The sequence below is a fragment of the Elephas maximus genome, chromosome 16, assembly GCF_024166365.1.
Source record: "Elephas maximus indicus isolate mEleMax1 chromosome 16, mEleMax1 primary haplotype, whole genome shotgun sequence".
NCBI classification, from domain to species: Eukaryota; Metazoa; Chordata; class Mammalia; order Proboscidea; family Elephantidae; genus Elephas; species Elephas maximus.
Genome location: NC_064834.1, coordinates 68,126,312 through 68,150,905, shown reverse-complemented (window position 1 = coordinate 68,150,905; position 24,594 = coordinate 68,126,312). Strand labels below are relative to the sequence as shown.

At 44.0% G+C, this 24,594-nt stretch overlaps 1 long non-coding RNA gene across 2 annotated transcripts in view; it reads left to right on the top strand.

Annotated features, from left to right (window-relative positions):
• The window catches only part of LOC126059593 (uncharacterized), a 132,941-nt gene extending 108,803 nt beyond the window's left edge, over nt 1–24,138 (top strand). Inside the window, exons 5-7 of one of the 2 annotated variants that reach the window (XR_007513459.1) lie at nt 18,131–18,216; nt 18,617–18,734; nt 23,579–24,138. This is a non-coding gene — a long non-coding RNA (uncharacterized LOC126059593). Of the gene's footprint in view, nt 1–18,130; nt 18,254–18,616; nt 18,735–23,578 lie in introns of both variants that reach the window. The other variant, XR_007513458.1, reaches the window with a different exon arrangement.
• Nucleotides 24,139–24,594: the final 456 nt, after the last annotated feature.

Here is a 24,594-nt window from a genome sequence, read left to right as displayed (position 1 = left end):
GGCTCGGGCTGAAGGATTGCTGATGCTCCTTGAAACCATAAATACCATAGAATTAGGCAAGACCTTAAAATGCTTTAAATCACGAACAGCAAAAGGCAGGTTGATTAGTTCACCAATGTTCTGGTCAAGGTTCCCGGTATCAAACAACAGAAACCAACTCTGGCCCACTAAAGAATCAATACCGAATCCCTACTGAAAAGATATTGGGCTGCTCACAAAATTGAACAAAAACCTGGAGAAAAGAGGGAAGACTCATGGAGGTTAAACGGTAAGAACACAGCCAAGTTCACGCCACAGGAAAACTTGATTGAGATATCACTGCTGGCAACACCACCATGGGACACTCCCCACCAGGGCCACGACATTCGGAACTCAGTGGCTGCTGCCCTGAATAACCTCTACCTGTGCCCACCTCTCTGGGTCACTCTCTGGAGTTTCAAAGTCCCTGGTGAGAGTCAGTTGGCTGTTAGGTTAAATACTGCCCTCTGGTGGCCAGAGAGCAGAGAGACAGCCTTCTGCCCCACTCCAACTTCCTCAGTGAGTTGGGGGCCCTGCCTCCTAACTTAACCCTCCCTGTGGGAGAATCTTCCCAAGTGGCAAGTGAGTTCACATACTACATTCCCTTAAAAGGGTGTAAGGTCCCCTGCACTCAGATAATTTACTCTGGAATGTTCCTGCTAGGGAAGACTTTTGAGACATATTAGTTCAACATGTCCAAAGTATGTGAGATATAGTCTAGCCATCCTTGCTTCTAAGGAGCATTCTGGTTGTACTTCTTCCAAGACAGTTTTGTTCGTTCTTCTGGTAAATGCTTGGTAAAGTAGAGGGTCAGTGAAAAAGAGGAAGACCCTCAGTGAGATGGATTGACACAGTGGCAGCAACAATGGACTCAAGCATAACAACGATTATGAGGATGGCACAGGAGCAGGCAGTGTTTCTGTTGTACGTGGAACTGACTGGACAGCACCTAACAGCGACTAACAACAGTTCAACACACTTGATTCAGAAGCTCAGAGAGGCTGGCTAGCATCTGAGTGAGATTAGAACACAGGCCACCCAGCTCCCCCTCCAGTGCTCTTTCTGCTTCATCACACTGTCCTCCAGCTTGCAACCCGCACGCTCCAGTGTAGCACCAGGACAGAGAGGAGGTGGGTGTTGCTATGGCAACCAAAGTCACAGCTTTTCCAAGACTGGCTGGGTTTCTTGAGATTTATACTTTTCTATGAAGGGAGGGTTAATACCTCTGTGTGATTTAATTTTGATACCTTTGTAAGCATTACTTTCAGATAAACACATTTACAACTCAGAAAACAAAACTTTTTGCCGGGTTCTGTATTCCCCTAAGTTATTTCTGAGAATATGCTCATCCAGGGAGTTCTGTTTGAACAGCACAGGGAGGGTCTCTGGAGAGTGGAGCAGCAGGGGGGCTGAAGTGCCTGTGGTGGGGTGGGGGCTGGGGGATGGGGAGGAAACAGGACGAAACCTGGGCTGACAGGGAGGGAGCTGGAACTTCTAGAGACTTCATTCTTTTTCAGCATGCTGGCTCAGCAGCCCTGTTTCTTGGCTGGACAGGGCAATTAACAGCTCCCCAAGCTCCTAATGATTTGTTTTCTTGAGGCTTAAGCTGCCCACAGAGTTTCCCAAGGGAATTTATTCCTAGAAGGAACTCCTCAGAAGTGAGCTCCCATGGGAGCACCTCCTCCAAGACTATTGGATTTGGCCAATTGGTTGGAAACAGGGAATTTTGGGTCCAGAGCCACGGCCTGTAATTTGTGAGGAGAGACCAGGATCACAGCTTTGCCCTAACTCTAGCACTCATGATTGTGCCTGGCAGGCAGAGGCCAATCTACAGAAAATAGCGCCTATGGCAAGCAGTAGAATTGCGCCCCTGCCCAACGATCTGATATCCGTCTTTTAGATAACTTTACCATAATCCACTCACCACTGCCGTCGAGTTGATTCCGACTCATAGCGACCCTATAGGACAGAGTAGAACTGCCCCATAGAGTTTCCAAGGAGTGCTTGGCAGATTCTAACTGCCCACCTTTTGGTTAGCAACTGTAGCACTTAACCACTATGAATAATACCAGCTCAAAAATACAAGTCAAGCTTGTTAATCTTTTACTTAAGACATTATGGCACTACATGAAAATTACAACTGCACCCTCCTTGTTTTAACTGATGAAAATTGGTTTATGGTGTGCTCAGAGACATTTTTTTTTTTCCAGTTTCTTCTCTTTCTACACTCAGCAGAGCAAGATCACACAGTCTGCCTTGACCTGTGGAAGCTTTCAAATACGAAAGTTTTAGTTTTAACTTGCTAAATGATCTCTCACAGCTGGCAACGGAAACTGCAATGGTTAATAGAAACTGCCCAGTGGCGTCCCCTACCCCCTTCAATGTGGCGCCCAGGGCACATGCCATACCTGCCAGACCTTACATAATGCCTCTGCACCAGAGCCACTGCCCCTTCTGGGGTACGTCAGAGCTTATCATTTTTGATAAATTAGGAGGGAAAAGTTAAAAAAAAAAAAAAAAAAAGTCTTTTGCAGTTAGCTGAATATTTACCATTTTCAATGTTCTTCATTCGTTTCTGAAGCCAGATTTTCATCTGATACCATTTTCCACCACCACTCATCTGTCACTTTGTCATACTGTGGTAGCTCGTGTATTGTTTTGATGCTGGAGGCTTTGCTACTGGTATTTCAAATACGAGCAGGGTCACCCATGGTGGACAGGTTTCAGCAGAGCTTCCAGACTAAGACAGAATAGGAAGAAAGGCCTGGCAGTCTACTGAAAAAATTGACCGGTGAAACCCATATGAATAGCAGCAGAACATTGTCTGATATACTGCCAAAGACGAGCCCCTCAGGTTGGAAGGCGCTCAAAAGACGACTGGGGAAGAGCTGCCTCCTCTCTGTCTCTTGACTGGTGCATTTAAGCCATTTTATATTTAGTTTGTTTATCACTAGGTATGGATTTGTCTCTGCCATGTTGTTACACTTTTTTGTGATGTGAACAGTTTCTTTGTTCTACTTAATGTGTTATGCTGAGCTCTTTTTGTTTACGGATTTTCTTTTCATATCCTTTATTGTTGATTTGGTGTTTACCGAGTCTTTTTTATTTTCTTCTTTATTTTTTAAAAAAAAAATTTTTTTTTTTTTTTATTTTAGGGACTAGATTTATTCATTTTCTTTGTGGTTACTCTGAAATTTACTTTTATCTTCCTAAGTTTAAAACAGTCTGTTATATCTTGATACTGCCTTGACTTACTCTTCATACGGAAGTTCTATAACTACACCATTTATTCCTCCTTTTTGTTTTGAAATTGTCATCGTTTACAGCTTAGTATCTCCAGTTCCCTGCTTTCAGTTTTGCAGCTTTATTTTACTTTTGAGAATTCTTCATTGAGTTGGTATCTAGGTGATGCTGTCATGTGTCTTAATCTCAGGTTGTTGTCTGATGCTGGTTCTCTGTGTGAAGGACTCTCTTTAATATTTCTTGTAAGGTTGGCCCGGTTTTTACAAATTCCCTTAATTTCTATTTATTTGGGAATGTCCTAGTTTCACCATCGTATTTGAAAGACGATTTTGCTGGATATATGGTTCTTGGTTGGCAGTTCTTTTTTTCCAGGGTTTTATATATGTCATCTCATTGCCTTCTTGCCTGCATGATTTCTACTGAGAAATCAGTGCTTAGTCTTATTGGTGCCCCTTTGTAGGTGATATTTCATTTTTCATGAGGTATTATCAGAATTCTTTGTCTTTGGTTTTAGAAAGTTTGATTATGATATGTTTTGGTGACTTTCTTTTGGGGGTCTACCCTGTATGGGGTTTGTTGAGCTTCCTGGGTGGAAACCTCCTCACGTTTCATGACATTTGGAAAGTTTTCTGCCAATAAATCTTCAAGAATTCTCTCTGTACTTTTTTCTCCTCCTCTTCTGGAATCCCTATTATGCACAAATTATTCCTCTTGATGTGTCCCACATAAACTCTTAGGCTTTCTTCATTCTTTTTTCTGATTGTTCCTCAAACAAGTTAATATCAAGGGACTTGTTTTCTGTTTCACTGATTCTTTCTTCTGATATTTTAATCTTCTGAATTTCCAGTTTTTTCTCTTTTTTTTGGTATGATTTCTAATTGTCTATTTATTTTGTCATTTTGTTCTTGTATTGTTTTCCCAAATCCTTCTAGGGTTTTGTCTGTGTTTTCCCTGAGGATCTTATATATAAGCCTTGAATTCCTTATCAGATAGTTTTATTATCATTTCTTCCTCAGGAGGGTTTTCCGCTCCTTTATTTTGCTCATTTGTTTGAGTTATCCTGTTTTTTCATATGATTTATTAATGTCTGCTGCCTCCGAGGCATTTATTTATTTATACGTTACCATGTTGATTGTGTGGACCCTTGGTGGTGCAGTGGTTAAGAGCTCGGCTGCTAACCAAAATGTCGGCAGTTCGGATCCACCAACCACTCCTTGGAAGCCATATGGGGCAGTTCTATTCTGTCCTATAAGGTCGAATGAGTCAGAATTGACTTGATAGCAAAGTGTGTGTGTGTTTTTTTTTTTAATTGATTACATGTATGTTTGTTTTGTGCTGACTTTGTTTTGTTTTGTTTTGATGTATCTGGAGCTTGGTTTCTTCACTTTCCCTTTAGAATGTCTTTTATCCTTTGTATTATTTTAATTGTTGTTTTGTGGTTCTGATCTATGTGTAACTTTGGCGGTGTCTGTTGGCTTGGTGTGATTTCCTCTCACTAGTGGGTATGGTGAGTCATGTCCACATGGGGGTTCTCTGTGGTTAGGCTCATACGTCTTCCCTTACTGAATTGAGTGGATGTGGGAGAACAGGTTCTTTCCCTGATATGGGGTGACAAGTGTTAGGTGATCAGGGTCCCTCCACAGCCCTTGTGGAACCATGGGGTCCTTTTGAGTTGGTGTTAGCAGTTAGTGTGTTCTCTCATTTTTTTTTTCTCATGGTCAGGGAAGGGTGTCTCTGTATCTGCTGTGAGGAAGTACTGCCCAAATAAATGGGGTAGGCCCATTGTGCATGCATGAATTGGTGTCTCAGTAGGTGGTGGGGTATCCAGGAGTTTCAGTGAAAGTGCAGACAGCCTGCAGGAACTGTTTGGGTGTGAGATGTGTGATATTGCTTCTAGACAGATGTTGGATGAGGGCACTAGGATCTCCTGCTCATTGTTTGGCAGAGGTACAGATGGCACCTGTCAGAAAGTGACTGGTGTTGCTGATGAGGTGATGTATCTGTCCAGCCAGTCACCAGGGCACAAGTGTAGGAAGCATTCTCACCAGTTGCTGGGTTGGGCACTGTTTGCATGCACCGCTGGTTGTTGGATGTTTGGGGCAAGGGTGCAGAGGTCACTTGGTCACTGGGTAGGTGACGTGGAAACTTTGCACCGCCAGTCACTTTCCTGCACTTTACCTCCTTAGATCCAATTCATGTTCTGCTTACCTTACTTTGTTCTGGGTTTGTCTACACAGTATCTCTGTCTCCTATTGGTGATTCTGTGAAGTTGCCTTCCTGTGCTTCTTACGCAGGAATGCTACTCACTTTGGCTCAAGATGGCCATCCTGTGCTAGGCTGGCTGGCAGGCTGCCTACGGTCTGTAAGTCTTCTTGTTCACAGTTTTCATTCAGTTTCTCCTTCTCTTTGGCATTTGATCTAATTCTTCATCCTTCTGTTTGCTGTTTTGGGTTCCCAGACTGTCATCTGTATCTATTTCACTTGGTTTCTTGATTCTTTGCTGTAGGGGGATGGCATGGTGTGTGTGACTAAGCCATCACTCTTGGGCTGTTTTCCATAGCTCTTTTTCACTGACGCTGACAGGGTCTTTGCATCCTTCACAATATTACACTTCAGGCATTCTGTACTAACTGATTAGGGTTGACATGGAAGTTGAAACCTACTTGCTGTCCTTGTTCCTGCTTAAAATTCCTATTGCTAAGCCATTTCCCAAAAGCCTAAGCTTTTAGTGTCTTAAAACACACACTGAAACGTCTTCTTTTTTTTTTTTTTAACAAAATAAATAAATAAATAAAGTTTAAGCCCTGAGGAAGATGAAATGACAGGCACCATCACCCTTCAAAATTGGATTGATAATGGAAACAGAAACTGATTATGGTAGTGAGCCCTGCCATTATGAATTATTCTAAAAGAAAATAACTGCATACAAGAATAGTCATGTGACATCTCATAAAGGAGAGAATCTGTCTACCTTGACATATTTTCCTCCATGAAAACTTCATTTCAAGGTGAGACAAGCCAAAACGTGCCTATGGGAATGAATGGAAGCCATACTAGCTGACCCCCATCTGCCTCCGGGCTCAACACCCACCCACAGATTCCTGTGACAACCATCCTCCTGGCCACTCAACTTTTCAAGGAATTTGGAAAACACATTTTTACTATTCAACTAAAACCTTCAAGGAAACATGGAAAACACTCAAAGCAACCTCTAGTCCGAAAATGGCTTCCTGTGATCTGATTATTGAACACACGAGGCTAGCAGCAGCTCATACCTTTGGCAGGGTGAGCCACCCCGAAAACTGCTTCTGTCCCTTTCTGAGCCTCCAGTTCCACCACTGTCCTCAAGCAAGAACACAAGAGGCTGAAAACAACTGGTGGAAGTTGATGCGGTCAACTATGTGGCAAAAAGGCTGCAGGATTTGGAATAAGGAGACCTAGGTCCAAGCCTCAGGAATGCTGCCTATTATTAGGTAGCCTCACCCCTGGCATCTCTGAGCCAATGTCCTCTTCTGTAAGGTGGGGCACAAACAAGAATGGCCTGGTGGCAGCTGGGCAGAGCAAAGGCAGGGATGCATATGAGACGAAGAACCCTCTCCGCACAGCTTTGGCGGGAACCACCATCAGAACACAGAACAACTGGACAGTCAGCTTTTCAGCTTTCTTAAATATGGAAAATTCCAGGCTATGGAGCTGCCCTTTCCTGCACAGCAGGGCTCAGGCCCCAGTGATTGGGATAATTGCTTCTTGTAGCCATGCTTCATACTGTTTGCTTAGAAACAACCCAAGTAAAACAGTAATAGCTAACTCTACCATTGCTGCACTGCATGTCAGCTCTAGAACTAAGTGCTTTATAAACAGTCCTACGAAATAAGTACGAGTTCTTATTGTTCTCATGCTATAGATGAGGAAACTGAGGCACAGAGAAGTTAGGTGACTTACCTAAGATTGCCCAGGTAGCAAGTGGCTGACCTGGAATTCAAACTCACAGAGTCTGGCTCCAGAGGCTTTAGGCACATGCTCCATTGCCTCTCCAGAAGATGAGGGTGGCTGGAAAGACGTTGGGCCAAGCAGTTCAGTCAGAAACAGCCTCTCTCTCTACTTCTTTTCACACTTTGGGAGCAGAATTTTCAGCATATATAACAGTGAAAATAGACGAAACAGAGAAATGGATTGAAAAACAAACAGACAAAAAAAAAAAAAAATCCCAGTTCCTCACAAACATTGTGTTGAGTGAAAAAAGCAGAAGGATGATATACTATGATGCCATGTATGAAGTTTTAAAACATGCAAAAGATGATATATTGCCTGGAGATTTGTACATATGTAGCCACAGCACCAAGGCCTGCCTGGAAATAATAAACATCACTTTCAGGACTCCCCTACGGGGGTGTATGCATATTGGAGAGGGGGTGCACAGAAGGCCTCAACTCTGCCTGCAGTTGTTTAAATCAAGTTGGATTATGGGAGCATGGATGTTCAGTAAATCACTCTTAATATTTTTTGCATGTCTGACATATTTTCTAATTTAAAAAAGAATTTTTTTCACCTTAGAATATTAAAAATTCCGTGTTGACATCTGGTTCACTTATTGTCTCTTAGTTTATATCATGTGCACCTCTTTAAGTCAACTGATGACCAGGTGGCCTTGAGCATCTACAAATAATCACATTAATAACAACAATAGCTAACATTTATTGAGAGCATAGTATGCAGTAAATCAAAACAAGACAAAAAACTTGTTGCCATCAAGTCAATTCCAACTCATAGTGACCCCATAGGACAGAGTAAAACCACCCCATAGGGTTTCCAAGGAGCGGTTGATGGATTCGAACTGCCAACCTTTTGGTTAGTAGCCAAGCTCTTAAGCACTATGCATAGTGCTTTACATACGTCAACTCGCTTAGTCTTCATAATAACTCTATAAGGTAGGGACTGTTATTATTCTCATTTTGTAGATAGGAAACTAAAGCTTAATGAAATTCAGTAGCTTTTTATTATTCCTCAGCTAATATGTGGCAGAGCCAGGATTTGAATCCATGTAGTTTGACCCCAAAGCAGAACTTCTGCAAAACTCAGGTGCTAGGGCAGGAGGGAGGCTAGAGGAAGGATAACAAAGAAGATAAGACATGGCCCCTGACTTCAAGGGGCTTCCAGTTGGTGGTGGATGCCGTGGTGCACTTATGCGGCTGCTGGGAGTGCTGATGGGTGCCAGCTTTCAGCCGAGTCCCCCTCTAGGACTTGCCTCGGCTGAAGACAGCCTCTATGCCCATACCCTCTTTTTTTTTTTTTTTTTTTAATTTTTATTGTGCTTTAAGTGAAAGTTTATAAATCAAGTCAGTCTTTCATATAAAACCTTATATACACCTTGCTTTTTTTATATACTCCTAGTTGCTCTCCCCCTAATGAGACAGCACATTCCTTCTCTCCACTCTGTGTTTCCGTGTCCATTCTGCCAGCTTCTGTCACCCTTGGCCTTCCCATCTCCCCTCTAGACAGGAGCTGCCCAGATAGTCTCATGTGTCTAGTTGATCCAAGAAGCCTGCTCCTCACCATATCATTTTCTGTCTTGTAGTCCAGTCCAATCCCTGTCTGAAGAGTTGGCCTCGAATATGGTTCCTGTCTGGCATGCCCTCTTCTTAATGGCAGCTGCATCCAATGACTGGTATAAAGGCCTAGTCCTCACTCAACTCTGAGGGTCATCCCAGTTCCACAGCTCCCAGAGATTGGCTGAGACCTTTGTTGCAGCTCCATTGCCGTTCAACTTCCCCCTCTGTTCATTCACCAACTAGGTTGGCTTCAAGAGCACTCCCCAGTAAACTTCTTGCACAAAAGCTCTCTCTCAGAGCCTGTTTCCTAGGGAACTGGACCTGCAACACAATCTAATGGGGGAAGAAAAGCTCTCACACAGGACCTAGGAACAATCCACACTACACAGCAAGTATACTAGGGAGAGGTCAGGAGGGCCTCAGTATTTAAAATGGCTTCCTAGAAGAGATGAGGATTAAGCTGACCCTTGAAAGTCAGGGGGAATTGAAATATTATTTGGCCATAAAAAGGAATGAAGTACTGATACATGCTGCAAGTTGGATGAACCTTGACAACACTATGCTAAGTTAAAGAATCCAGTTACAAAAGACCACAGAGTATATGATTTCATTCACATGAAATGTCCAGAACAGGTAAATCCACAGAGACAGAAAATTAGATAAGTGGTTGCATAGGGCTAGGGGTCGGGGACGGCTAGGAAATTAGGAGGTGACAGAAAAGAATACAGGCTTTCACAGCTCAGAAGAGGGGGGTGAGAATGGCTGCACAACCAGAAGAATATAATCAATGTCACTAAATTGTACACGTAGCAACTGTTGAATTGGTGTATGTTTGGCTGTGTATATTCTCAACAACAACAAAATAAAATTTAGAAAAAAAGAGTACAGGATTTCAAAGTGATGAAAATGTTCTAACATTGACTGTGCTGATGGTTGTACAGTTGTTAATATGTTATTAAAAAAACATTGAATTGTATACTTTGAATGGGTAAATTGTATATGAGCTATATATCTCAATAAAGCTTTTTTTTTTTTTAATGATGAACAGGGAGAATGTGGACAGGGTGACAGGAGGGTGAAAGAATTGCAGGAGGGGTACAAACATGAGCAAAAGTGTGAAGACCAAAGTGAGTGTGGTGTGTGTGGGTCTGAGTGATGCACGTGTGTGTGTACGTGTGGTGTGTGTGTGTATGTGTGGTGTGTGCGGTGTGTGGTGCATGGATGTGGTGTGGTGCATGCATGTGATATGGTGTGGGTGTGGGTGTGTGGTAAGGTGTTGTGTGTGTGTGTGGTGTGGTGTGTGTGTGTGTGGTGTGTGTGTGTGCGTGGTGTGTGTGTGTGTGTGTGTGTGTGTGTGTGATGGGAACTAAAAACAGCCAAAGCAGCTGGGAGGTTACAGTCAGATAAGCAGGGAGCAAAGTTTGTCCTGGAAGTTCTGGGCAAAACGGAGCCATTTCCCGTTCTTGAATAATGGAGTATTGAGATGAAATCGGGTTTTCAGATAGTGGGTACAGTGGGGAGGCTAAGAGAGCAGCTAGACACCTCCTGAGGTAATCCAGGCACGTGGGCTGCGACAATACCCTTGTTATAATAATACCTGGTTTAAAGCACGTGCGCGCGCACGCACGCACACACGCACACACACACGTGCTGTGATGCAAATGTCCTTTTATGTCTTTCTCAACTTGTTGGGCCTATCCCTGTATCTCTCCCCAGTCCACCTGTCTCACACACTTAATACTCAACCACATCAATATCCACCATAATTACGCTGCCTATAAAGTCCTTTTTGCAAGGTTCTAAGAGTTTCCCTTGAGATGGTGATGAATTTAGAAGAATGTCCAGCCTCCCTCGTAAATCTCATCACTTACCTCAAGGGCACTTTCTCCTCTCCTACACCAAAGCTGTAATTTGGCAGGGATTTTTTTGGGTAAAGATGAAAGTAATTACTCCCTACCCCTAAAACTCATCCACCCTGTGGGACTTCACTGAATCACTCCCACGCACTGTCAAGGGGCAACTGACACTCAGCCTACCCAACTTAGAGGGAAGGAGGTCAGCCAAACCACACTGCGCAGGCCACACCCCAAAGCCAAGTCACCTCGGAAACACACAGCATTAGAGCTGGGATGGACACAAAAGGTTCCCCGACTCCACCTTGCTATTTGATAGCTGAGAAAACTAGGACCCTCACCTGTCACTAACTGGGTAACCAAGGGGCTTCTCTTCCCTTTGAACCTTGCTGCTTGAGCCACTAGTTGAAGTCTGAGGAAAAGTGCCAGGTCCAATCTGGCTTTCTTCTCAGACACGTGGAGGACAGAATTCGGCCTGGCATGTTCTACTCCCCAGGATGGTGGGCGAGTGCTCCTGTAGTAGCTTTTCTTCTGGGTTTCCTTTCTTCCCAATAATCCTAAATTTCCCACATAGATTGACAGATAGCTGCCATGAGGTTGACTTTAACTCATGGAGACCTTATGTACAACAGAACAAAACGCTGTCCAGGCCTGCATCATCCTCACACTCTCTGACGTGTTCGAGCCCATCATTGTGGCTATCGTGCCAGTCCATTTCACCAAGGCCTCCTTTGCCCTTGCTGGCCCTCTACTTCACCAAACATGGTGCCCTCCTCCGGCGATTGCTCCCTTCTGATGATGTGCCCGAAGCAAGTGAATTGGACTCTGTTCTGTTGTGATCCATGGAGTTCTCATTAGTTAACTTTCAAAAGTAGATCACTAGGTCTTTCTTCCCAGTCTTTCTTAATCTGGAACCTCTGCTGAAACCTACCCACAATGGATGACCCTGTTAGTATTTGAAATGCTAGTTTCATAGCTTCCAGTATCACAGCAACATAGTGAGATTGGTTAACATGCTTGGATTCAAGTCTAGCCAGAAGTGCCTCAGAATAAAGGCCTAGGTGATTTACTTCGAAAAAAATTAGCCATTGAAAATCCTGTAGAACACAGTTCTACTCTGACATTCACGGGGTTGCCATGAATCAGAGGTGACTCCATGGCGTCTGGTTTCCCACATAGTTACTGTGAAAGCCCCATCCTCAACCAACAACCGCTGGCATCTGGGGTCAAATGTTAGCCATGGACTTCAGCAAATCAGTCCCTACCGAAAACTGAAGTCCAGCCCCCTGGTTTCATATAGCTGGAATCCTAACGGCCCAGATCTCACTAGCCTGGAAAAGTGGTCACAGGAACATTCACACCCAGGGTCACTGTTGCAAGCACCCTCCTGCTTGGCTGCAGAAAGTTATGAGCACCAGGCATAAACCTCTGGGGGCAGGAACCAAGTCTCTTTATTTCCAATGATGAGGTAATAGGTAGAAAATAGATACATACATACATATGTACATATATACATAGATACATACAGATATTTATTGTTGTCAAAAGTATATACAGCAAAAATATACCAATTCAACAATTTCTACATGTATAACACAGTGACATTGATTACATTCTTCAAATTGTGCAGCCATTCTCATCCTCCTTCTCTGATTTGTTCCTCCCCTACTGACATAAATTCACTTCCCCCAAAGCTTCCTATCTAACCTTTCAAGTTGCTGTTATCAATTTGATCCCATATAGAAAATTCTTTAAAGAGGACAATGCTCATACTAGACATTCTTCACTACTTAAGCTATATTGTTGTTTGGTTTAAAGGAGGTTTCAGGGGATATTTTTGGTTTAAAGTTTCAAGTTTAAATACTATTTCAGGAGAATAATTTCAGTGGTTCATCCAGTCTCAATGGCTCTAGAAAGTCTGAATTCCAAGAGAATTGAAATTCTCTTCCACATTTTCCTCCTTTTGATCAGGATTCTTCTATAGACTCTTTGATGAAAATGTTCAGTAGTGGTAACTGGGCACCATCCAATTCTTTTTGGGGTTTAGGGTCATGGTCTCATGGGACATCCAAGTTAATTGGCCTCATATCATTTTTAGCACTTCTGTTTTATTGTTATACCTCCTAGTTCATCGAGTAGTGTCTGGGTCTTACAAGCTTGCAAGTAACCATCCAAGTTACAATAATTGATCTCTATTCACCTGGAGCAACAGAGGAAGAAGAGTCAGGAACAGGAGGAGGAAATGAAAAGCACGGTTGATTGCCAATAAATGTATTTTGAATAAATATATTTTTTCTAACATTTCCAAAATCCACAAAAGTACCCAAATATGCCCACAAATAAGTCCTGGTCACTGCCCTGACTTCCAGGACTACATGGCCCTATGTCTTGCTGTCCCCCTACCACACCCCTCTGAGGCCAGAACTGTCTCCAGCAAAGGTAATGTCTGCACCAGAGGTCTAATGAAATAAGGAAAAGGAAAAAAAAAAAAACAACAAACCAACCAACCCCACTCATGCTTACTCTGGAGAAGACCCAGTCAGGTTTATGGGCCCTAAAACACTGCATATCCACCCTGCCACTTCCTCTTAAGGCATGCTGTGCCTCCAGGGTGGTGAGATCAGAGTGTACATATTTACCAGTCACTGTGATCCACCCTCTGATGTGCAGACCTTTATGCCAGGTCTCCTTTGATGAGGAAAAGGCCTCTGACAATGTGCGTGCCAGATCAAGAGGCCTAGCGTGGAAAAGGAGGGAGGGGGAGACAAGAGTCATCTGCCAGTTTGAGGGTGTCTAATTAGTCAGGGAGAACAGGTGCATAAAGAAAGGCAGGGAGGGTCCCAGAAGTGTGAGTTACCCATTGGGCAAGTTCAGAACTGTGCTTGGATGGGCTGTTGAATCTGCCTTTCCTCTCTAAAATGGCTGCCACTGGTGATCTGGGGTACTTCCCAAGGTGCAACAGGGAACAGAGCCCTTAGCTTTACCTTCCCCCAGTTCTGACATAGACATTTGGACACGGCCCAATGGGGTCATGGAATAAACACTTGAGACAGTCTGGAAGGCCCCATACTTAGTCCCTGCCCCGTTTGACTTTCCCTTGGCCCAAAGATAGTGTGATCTTTGGTGGGTCACCTAGACCCTCTGGGTAAAGGTGAAAGCAGGTAACAACAGAGTAGTTAAGAGCATGAAAACATTCAGTCCAAGGTCCCTAAAACTCTATGACCAAATGCCACTGTGTCTAGTCCATAAGCCCAGCCTTCCTTGCTCTCCTTCCCCTTCCTTTCACATTTAGTGGTTGACCTATAACACTTTTTTTGTTTGTTTCTATTTTTATTCAAGTTACACATTCACCTAGTTTAAAGAATCAACTAATTCTACACAGCTTCCCTCCCAATTTTCCCCACCTCAAAGGCAAACACTTTAAACTCTGCTTTATGTTTGATACATCTGGAATTGTGCCATCCTCAGAAAGGGAATTAATCAGCCAACAGAGACGTTCTGAGCCTGTGTTTGGAATCCTGGTTCTTCTCTCGCTCCTGCTAGATGGAGTCCGGAACAGCTACATGGGACAATTTAAAGGAGGAATCCAACAGCAGCCTACCAGAGGTGGGACCAGAGAAACCTGATTCTAATTAAAGTATGTAACCACTACACATTTTGCTTTTAATCCACATGCCCCTCCCATTCCACTTTAAACCTGGTGGCATGGCTCTGCCTGGCCTGGGAAGAGGTTTGATTATTAGATACAGATCAGCACTGACATCCAGTGGTCACAGAAAATTATCTGCCTGAAGTTCTCCATTTCTCTCTTCCCTGAATTCAATGGGTATTCATTGAGAGGCCAAGTAACCTAGGCCAAGGCCTTGCCTGTTTGCAAGATTCCCAAGTGCTGTTTGAATACTCAGCCCAGAGTAGCAGGGAGGAATGGGGCCATCACTATCAATGAGGGTGAGAACATAAAGATTAAAATATGAGTGGCTGTGTGGCCTTCTAGAAAACACACTGGACTTTGAGATAGAAACCCTGATTCAAGACCTGGTGCTGCTTCTGTGTCGTCTTGAGAAGTTCCTTAAATTTTCTGTGGCTTAGTTTCTTCATCTTTGAAGTGGGGTGAATACTACCTGCTCAACCTACGTTATAGGATATTGGTAAAAGTAAAATGGGAATGTATGCAAAAGAATTTTCTCAACTATAAAGTGCTGTACAGCAGGTAGCTAGGATGATGGTGATTGATAGGGTGGGCCATAGTGGAGCTGGTAAGGAGCCACATGGTTTATGACCGGGCGCTTGCCCGGATTACAATTAACACTTCCAATTCCAGTTTCACTCAAGCCTCAGAGACTCAGCCTTGGATTGCCAGTGTTGTCCTCAACAAAGAAGGGCATTCTTTAATTTTCACTGGACTCAAGTCTCTGAAATAAACATTGGTGAGTAACTTCAAGAGCCATCTAACTTCAAAAATTATATATCAAATAGGTTTTAGAAAATAGAATCATACCCCAAAAGAAAAACATGAGTCACCATTCATTCTTGCATTAAAGGAAGTGATTGTTAATATCAAGGAGCCCTGGTGGTGCAATGGTTAAAGCGCTCAGCTACTAACTGAAAGGTCAGTGGTTTGAACCAACTGGCTGCCACAGGAGGAAGATGTGGCAGTCTGCTTCCTAAAAGATTACAGCCTTGGAAACTCTATGGGGCACCAACCTTCTACTCTGTCCTGTAGGGTCTCTGTGAGTTGGAACTGACTCGATGGCAATGGGTTTGGTTTTTGGTTTTGGTATTAATCAGTTGGACTAAGAGACTACATCCTTTTTTATTTCCCTATAATTTTTCTATTTATATTTGGCCTAGGGTTTTACCTAGGAAACTAGTCTTGTAAAGTGATTCTAAATGAAATCAATGCAATGGCCAGAGATGGAGAAACCATGTAGGGTAGGAAAGAAAATACAGAGAGGTACTTAGAGACTCAAAACCCACATTCCTGACTCTTTCAGTTTCTGCCATCAGACTTCATAAATTATTAGAATGGAATTTTAAAACATTTAGTCTGATGTTGTTATTAGGTGCTGTGCAGTCAGTTCTTAATCATAGCACCCTATGTACAGAGGAACAAAACACTGCCCAGTCCTACACCATCCTTACTATCATTGTTATGCTTGAGCCCATTGTGGCAGCCACTGTGTCAATCCACCTGGTTGAGGGTCTTCCTCTTTTTTGCTGACCCTCTACTTTTCCAAGCATGATGTCCTTCTCCAGGGACTGGTCCCTCCAGATGACATGCCCTAAGTATGTGACATGAAGTCTCGCTATCCTTGGTTCCAATGAGCATTCTGGCTGTGCTTCTTCCAAGTCAGATTTGTTTGTTCTTTTGGCAGTTCATGGTATATTCAATATTCTTCGCCAACACCATAATCCAAAGGCATCAATTCTCTTCTTCGGTCTTCCTTATTCATTGCCCAGCTTTCACATGCATATGAGGTGATTTAAAACATCATAGCTTAGGTGAGGCACACCTTAGCCTGTAAAGTGGTATCTTTGATTTTTAACACTTTAAAGAGGTCTTTTGCAGTAGATTTGCCCAATGCAATATGTCTTTTGATTTCTTGACTGCTGCTTCCATTGTGGATCCAAGTAAAATGAAATCCTTGACAACTTCAATCTTTTCTCTGTTTATCAAGATGTTGCTTATTGGTCCAATTGTGAGGATTTTTGTTTTCTTCATGTTGAGGTATAACCCATACTGAAGGCAGGGAGCCTGAAAAAAAAGTGCAATTTCTAGTCACATTGCTAAATCTGGCTAAAAGGGAGCCGCTAACATCTACCACCAGGAAGCCACTTGCTGAACTAGAAAGCTTCCACTCCTGCAGCCAGCTCCGGCTCCACTCCATAGTTGCCTCAATCCAAACCAGCAAATGGGTGTCCTATACCCTGTCCCCACAAAGTTAGTGATCAGACACTGAAACATCTAGTTGCTGCCCCAGTAAAGTCCAAAGAGCAGTGTCTACTTCATTTCCACCTTCCAAATCTCACATAAAGGTGTCACAACTAGAACCTAGCTGCAAGGGAGTCTGAGAAATGCAGTTTTCTGTTTCTAGCCTTTGCAGCATGGAAAAATGCCAATAGGAGAGTATGAGTGGTGAGCGCCAATTCACCATGCCCACCATTACGGCTTATTTTTATTTTGAAGAGTTATTATCCTTTTTTAGTTAGAAAAGTAATTCATGCTCACTGTCAAAGATAACAAACAACAAGTGAAGTAAAAAATAAAGTCCCCCCCCCCAATCCCATTCTTCCAAAGGAATCACTATTAACTAGCTTCAAGTGTAGCCCTTCAGGATTTTCGTGTATTTTTCCCTCAATCTTGTGGGGTAGACAAATAGGGGGTGCACAGCTGTACTTCTATATTGTTATGCAATTTGTTTTTGTCACTTGAACATATATGCTGAGCATCTTTGCATCAGAGGACATGTGATTCTAACTCATTTTTTAAAATAGCTGCCTAGTGTTCCGTCAGAGACGTACCCTACCGATGGACATTTGGGTTGTCTCTAATTATTCTCTATTATACATAATGCAAAAGGAACAGCCGTTCAGGCATTTGGAAAGGTCAGATTCAGAGAAGTGAATTATTTTAAAGCTGTAGCTTCTCATTCACCACATGGTCAGGAGAGTCAAGTTAGTTGGCCTGAGTTTAAGACTCAAAAAAATTAGCCTAAGCCCTAAAGCCTTCGGTTCAGCAGACATGGAGCCTCAGTTGTCAGGGACACCCATCCCTATCCCCAAAGGTCTTGCACTCGGCCTAGGACAGGCGGGCCTGTGCGTAGCTGATCAGTAATCAGACCCTGAGACCCAACCCAGGGAGGAGTAACACAAAGGGCTAGGAGAACAGGAGAAAGGACATGGCTTTGATTCCAATGGGCAGCACAGTCTAGGGGTATCAGACAACCAGGGTTAAGAACCCCATCTACCACACGGTGGGGGGGGGGCAGAATGAGGAAGGCTGTGTCACGCATCATCGGCTTGGTCCCCAGAGAGCCACCTAGGACATGTGAGGTGCTTGGCCAAGCAGGCACTAGCTGCTGCAGATAGCTCCAAAGTGTGTTTCCTCTGAACCTTCACTTAAGCTTGTCTCTTTGCTAGTTGGGTTGACCCAGCTACTCAGTCAATGTAGCCTAAGCCGGGATTCCCTGTGGCCTTAGCAATAAGGGTTTCAGTGGATGTATGTTGATTATGTCCACCACCTCCAGTTCCTGCATCACTCACCAACAGTATTTTGACTTCCCGTTAGAAAATCTCCCTCCCTCATTCTCTGCCATGGAATTTGGGTAGGATTAGTTTCCTCCTCACTGCAACATAGTCCCTCCCCCAGTGGTTCAGGATGGGCATCTGACCCAGCCTGAGCCACCGAAGAAAAGCAATCTATGTGCAAAATCTATGGGCAAAAAAATGTTCTCTCTTTTCCTGAAGGTCTGAAACTGACACATGTTGTTACCATGATGGGGAGCCTGCAGCCGCTAGGGGTCATTCTATGGAAACTGAGGAAGACTAGACAGGTGAAGAAAAGCCTTCAAGGACATCATTTGAGTCTGGGTAGAGTATCACCTGGAGGTAGACTTCTCTCTAAACTTTTAAATTACATTAGCTGTTAAACCATTCCACTGTCTAAACCAGTGTAAGTTGGAGTTTTCTGTCCTTTCCATCATAAAGAAGTCTGATGATGCAGAGGTTGACCCCCATTTTAGGACATCATCCCCATGAGCATTTCCCTTATACAGACTCTTGTTAGCTGCCGTGGAATGGGCTGACTCATGGCAACATAAATGCTGCCCAGCCCTGTGCGATCTCCATGATCAATTGCAGATCAAATCTGCATGATCCATACAGTTTTTACTGGCTAATTTTCAGAAGGAGATCACCAGGCCTTTCTTCTTAGTCTGTCTTCATCTGTTTCAGCTTCACCGTGAAACCTGTTCAGCATCACAGCAACACGCAAGCTTCCACTAGCAAATGGAAGGTGACTATGCATGAAGCACGTTCGTTGAGAATCAAACCAGGGTCTCCTGCATGGAAGGTGAGAAATCTACCACTGAACCAACACGGCCCCTCGCAGTTGGCCCAGAAACTAGTTTTTGCTGGCTTCTCAGCAAATGAGAGCTCTTTGCATGCATGTCCTAGAAAAATAACTCAAATTAGCTTACACAAAAAGAGAACTGTATTGGTAAGAAGGGTCTCCAACACTATCAGGCCCTTCCACTCCCTCCTCGGCCTTTCTCACCTTTCTGGCTTCATTCTTTCAAACCTGTTTTCTCCACGAGGCTGGAACACAGCTACCATCAGCTTTGCTTATCGTAACTGTAGTTTCCGGAAAGGAAAACGCTCAGCCCTCCGGCTCCTGATAGAAAAATCCTGAGGACTCTGATTGGCCCAGCTTGGGTCACATGCATATCCTTGAGCCAATCACTGTGGCCAGAGGGGTGGGTCCTGTGATTGGCCTGTTTTTGTTTTGTTTTGTGTGGCGAGGCAAAGGGGCAGGATTTAGGCGCCTTGATTCTAGAACCAATTCGTTGGAATGAAGAAGGCCCAGAGAGTATGAGGTTTCCACAAGTCATAATAAATGTCTATAATGCCTCGCAGAGCTGTTGTGCAGATCAACTGATAATGGGTTCAAAGAGCACCTATAAAACGGCTTTGTGTAAAATCTGCCACTCAATGCTTGCTGTCATTGGTGCGGGGAGTCACTGGCAAAGCTGAGAGGCTAAGTGATAGGGTAACCGACCTGGGAATTAGGGGCGGGCGGGATTGGTTTGTAACTAGCCTTTTGACCTAGAGTGAGTCACACACCTCTCCCAGCTCAGTTCCCTAAGGAGGAAATGATGTAATGTGCCTAGCACAATATCTGAGGCTTTAGTACCTTCCTCCCAGCATTTAGAACTGTCTTGGAAGAAAGAAAAGAAAAAAGCCCAATTGTGGAAGTCGTTTCTGAAGATGCCAGCAACAGGAAACTCCAAAATGTTGGGCCCCAGACTGAGCAGGACCCAATTGTCCAAGAAAAGACTACTGCCAAGTCAGCCTCGACCTGGAAATTTTCCAAGATATTATCCACAGCAAAGAAATGCCAAGGGGAGGGAGTGACAGAAAGCACAGGCTCGAGTGGGCATTTTTCCCTAGTCGAGCGATTGTTCAGTGAATGCACTTTTTTTTTTTTTAGGGTTTAGCCAACATTGTGTCTGAATATCAGTTGTTTGGGTTACAGAATTCAAAATTTGGCTAGGCAAGATGCATCGGGAGCTCTTTGGTCATCCTCACCCACCTGACACTGGCCGTGGGCTCATCACTCACATGCTAGGTTTCTGACCTAATGAGATAGACTTATATTCATGGTAGTGAATATCATGTGTTCCAGTTTTCTCAGGCTGTCGCAGTTTCAAATAGCCTGCCCTGCTCTCTTCTCAAGTGCCCATTCTGCTCATTGTATGTTGCATTTTGTTTTCTTTGTAGGGCTTCACTCATTCAGAATTTTCTGAGTTACTTATTTCCCGGTTCACCTGTTTATTTCCTGCTGTCTCCACAAGAATGCAGCTGGGTAAGGACAGCTTCCATCTGTCCTACTCATTACATATCCCCAACTCTCCTTACAGAGAGGTGTAGGCACCCTTCTCCCGGGGAAACCTAGGGCCTCCCTCCTCCAATCACGTATATTTACACGGAGATGGGAGCCAGACATAAAAGGCTCCAGCACTGCAGCCATGCTCTGCCCTTCGCTCTATAGGAAAGAGCCAGTGAAAATCGACAAAGCAGTCAGTGCTTCCTGTCAGCAAGGTCAACACTCTTAGCAGTTACTGCTGGGTCTTAAAATGAAAATAAATGAATGAAACCCAGTGTCTCTAGTGAAGGCCTTGAGGCTCAGAAGACCTTCTGAATCACAAAAGAAAACTGAAATAGCCTGGTGCCTCTGTGGCAGAATTTCTGGGTTAGCAATAGACCCATGGCTTCCTACCCATAAAAGTTGCCTACATTTCCCCAAAGCGATGCCTAAAACACCTCTATCAGGCTTTTTATCCTTTGGTGTATGGTGCTGAGCTGGGTTTAAAAGTATATAGTAATAGGTGGGTGACATTTACCTGTCAGTTATAGGAGAAGTACTGGAGCCCTGGTGGCACAGTAATTAAGACCTAGGCTGCTAACCAAAAGGTCAGCAGTTCAAATCGACCAGCTGCTCCTTGGAAACCCTATGGGGCAATTCTGCTCTGCCCTACAGAGTAGCTATGAGTCAGAATCAACTCAACGGCAATGGGCTTGTTTGTTTTGTTTATAGGGTAGAGATTATATCAGCAAAGTCTTCCCGAGAGCAAGGGAGGAGGTGACACTGGAGTTGGGACTTGCGAGAGGAGTAGTAATTAACCAAGTAAAATGGGGGAAGGAGGAAAGCAAATATAAGGGTATGAGCATGGGACATTCTGGAAAATACTTAACCTGAGCATAGGGTGTGTGGTCAAGGGTAAGCTCACAAAGGTCCTGAATGTCATCTGAAGAGGTAGACTAGACTATACTCCCTCGATTGCTCAATTGCTCCTCAACTGAGCAACCATTAATCTCTTTTCAGGCGAGATAACTGCTACCCCAAAGAAGAGAGGGGTTTGTAAGCCACGCAGGTGCCAGGCCAGGCCTGTACCTCTCTGCCCTCCCTATAAGCAGCTGCCACCCCAGAGGACTCCCGTCTGCTCTCTCAGCAGCTCCCTTACTGCAGTCAGCGGCCTGGCAGAGGTGAAAGATAAGAAGACCTGGGAAAGGCAATGCACAGAAGATCTGTGAAAGATCAGTTCAGTGGGGAGATGGCAGATAGCAGTTTGGAGGCTGGCTGTGGTCCATCAGCCCCCACTTAGAGCTGCTGGTGCCAGGCAGAGATTAGAAAGGAGACGCCCCGTTTGACCCAGAAGGCATTGTTCTCCCCAGAGAGGCCACAGAGAAGGGAATAGGACTCCAGAAGCTTCAGCACACCTGAACCAGAGACAGCCCTCCTTTGCTGGCATTGTGACCCCTGTCGGGGAAGAGAGAGGTGGTGCGATCAGAGCTGCAAGCAAGGGACAGCCTGGAGCACCACTTGGCTCTTCTTCTGCTTTTGGCACCACGAAAAACAAGCATAAAATCTATAGGAGCTCGTCATAATGGCGGCTTGCCCACTTTCTCTCCCCACCCCCTCCCTTTAGTAGAAGGCAACTCCCCTGATTAATTTCTGGTTGCCTGTTGTTGTTCCTGACTTGTAATCAATCTCAAGGTGTGCCAGAATATTTTATATTTACTTGGAATTGCTTGCCTAGGCCTGCTGAGTTGGCAATCCTATTAGCAGGATTTTGTTTTCATTGTGTTTGTGAAATGAAATAAAATTTAAAAAAGGCCTTGTCTCCAGAGAGCTCTTGCTGGTTTGGTTCTTTGAATGCCATCAGGCTCTGCGGAGATCATGAGGCCCCTCCGGGTGTCCAAGGGAGTTCTCTGCTTTTGGTGCTGAGAAGGAGTGAAAGGATATGTGGCTGGCTCCTCTGGCCAGGGGCAAGTGGATAAAAGTCCCTTCTGCCTTTAAGGAGGAGTCCCTAGGTGATGCAAACTGTTCAGCACTCAGCTACTAACCGAAAATTTGGTGGTTTGAATCCACCTGGAGGGACCTTGGAAGAAAGGCCTGGCAATCTACTTTCAAAAGATCACAGCCATTGAAAATCCTATGGAGCACAGTTCTACTCTGAAACACATGGGGTCATCATGGGTCAGAATTAACTCAACAGCAACCGATACCTTTAAGGAAGACAGCTCGCGGTGAGAGTGGAGGAAGAAATTCCCGACGGCCAAAGTGAAGACATCCTGCTGCTGAAATCATGGCCAGGACACTCAGGTGCAGCGTCGGGGCTCCAAGGCTGGGAGACAGGTCCAGGTCCCAGTTCTGCCCCTGCCAACTGGTGACCTTGAGCAAGTAATTCGAGCTCTCTCAGCATCTCACTTTCCTCATTTGCAAAGTGGGGAGAACAATTCCTGTCTCACAGGGTGGCTTTGAGGATTAAATGAAATCTCATACGTATAATTCCTTGGCACAGTGCCTGGTGTGGGGAAGACATCCAATAAATATTTCAGCCATTCCTTCTGAGGCATTACATTCTATAGTGCTACGTTAGAGTTTGGCTTCTGCTGGTGGAGGGAGAGGATGGGACCTTTTTCTGGGTCTTTCAGAGGGAGCAATACAGGAAGGCCTGAAACATACATATGACAAGTAAATTCAGAGGGCAGTAAGCTCTCCTGAAACTGATCCAAGAAGCTGATTTATTGCTGAGAAATAGGAGAGCAGAGGTACTACAGCCCCACTAACTGGGAAGAATTTGGGCTCTTTTCTGGGTCACAGACCTGAGCCTTGCACACGACATGCTCCTCGTGAATAGCCTTTGTGATCGAATTCGTAATAAATCTATTTTTCACTGGTCTTCTTTGTGGCTCCCTTCTCCATCATTCTGAGGATGTACTTTGTGCAAAATAAAGCCCTCCTGATTCACACCGTAGAGAATGAGGAGTGAGCTCCCCCGTGAAAGATTAGGGAAAGTTTAAAGCAATTTTTCTTAGAACAATAACAACAACAACAACAACAAATCCTCTTCCAAACCTCCACTTGTATAGCAATCATGCTATAATGCTGTGATGGAACACTATACAGCCAGTAAAAAGCTTATGTTGAAAGGGTCTGTGAAAAAGGCAGGGCAAAAAAAGTTGGGCATACTGTATGATTTAAGTTATGTAAAAAATGCATTTAAATACTTTAAGAAGGAAATACACCTTCTAGTCGCTAGACAATGGATAATAAAGTATTTTTTTAAATTTCTTTCTACTTTTCTGTATTTTACTAATTTTTCAACTTGCATGTCTTTTAATAATAACTAGGGAGGAGGAGGAAGAAGAGAAGATAAAGAACGTTTAAAGCCCTGTCAAGCCTGCATGTACTACTGGAAAACCATTTAAAATCACAATTCCCCTCTCTGGATACCAGGAAGAAATTAGGGAGGAGGAAGGGGGAACGGCACCATGGCAAGGAGTGTCAGGTCAGAATCTACAATTGCAAGACCCAATGCCACTTCCCAGGCCCTGGGGTACTGACATTCTAGGGAATTACACAGCCCAAGTTGACTTTCTTGGGAGCTCACATGCTGGAGAAAGAAAAGATCAGCAAGGCCAATGGTTGTCCAAAGAAAATCTTACACAGAAGTTAAGGACATAAAACAGACTACAAAGGAGCCAGACAGCTTATTGGGAGGGAGAGTTGCTGGAACCCCAACTACGTCCCTTCAGCCCCCCTACCTCCAACTCTTCCACCTCCTAGCCCGTGAGAATCTACTTCTGATCCTTGTTTCTATCAAGGAAACACAGTTTGAAAACCTTGCAATATTCAGCAGGCCTACCATGTGAAGGGTGAAGAAGATGTGGAAGGGGTTCTATTTTTAATAAACGGGGAAAATATTTTTCCTCAAAATTCACTTCCATTTAAACACTTCTATCCAGCTCTGTTTTAGAAACAAGCGCGAAAGATGTTTTTACCAAATGAATCCGTCCTCTGGGAAGGAGGGAACGGTTGATTTGTGAATACATTTAAGTCTCTGACTTATCTAGTTGCTAAATGAACCCTACAATTTATGAGATTGAATGAAATCGTCATCACAAACAGTTGATTCAGCCTTACAAGAACTTATTTGTTCTGGTAGTTTCCATCCTGGGCTTCCAGGCGGAGAAAGGCCCCCTTTAAATTTGTTCTGACCTAAGTGGCTCCTGGAAGAGCAGGTTGTTTAGAGTTTTTGTTTCATTTTTTGTATGAGGTTGCGTATTATTGTAACTCATTTGCAAATGTAATCTAAAATATTAAAGGAAGTGTCCTGTCTGCATCTCGATTATTTAACTCCTTCAAC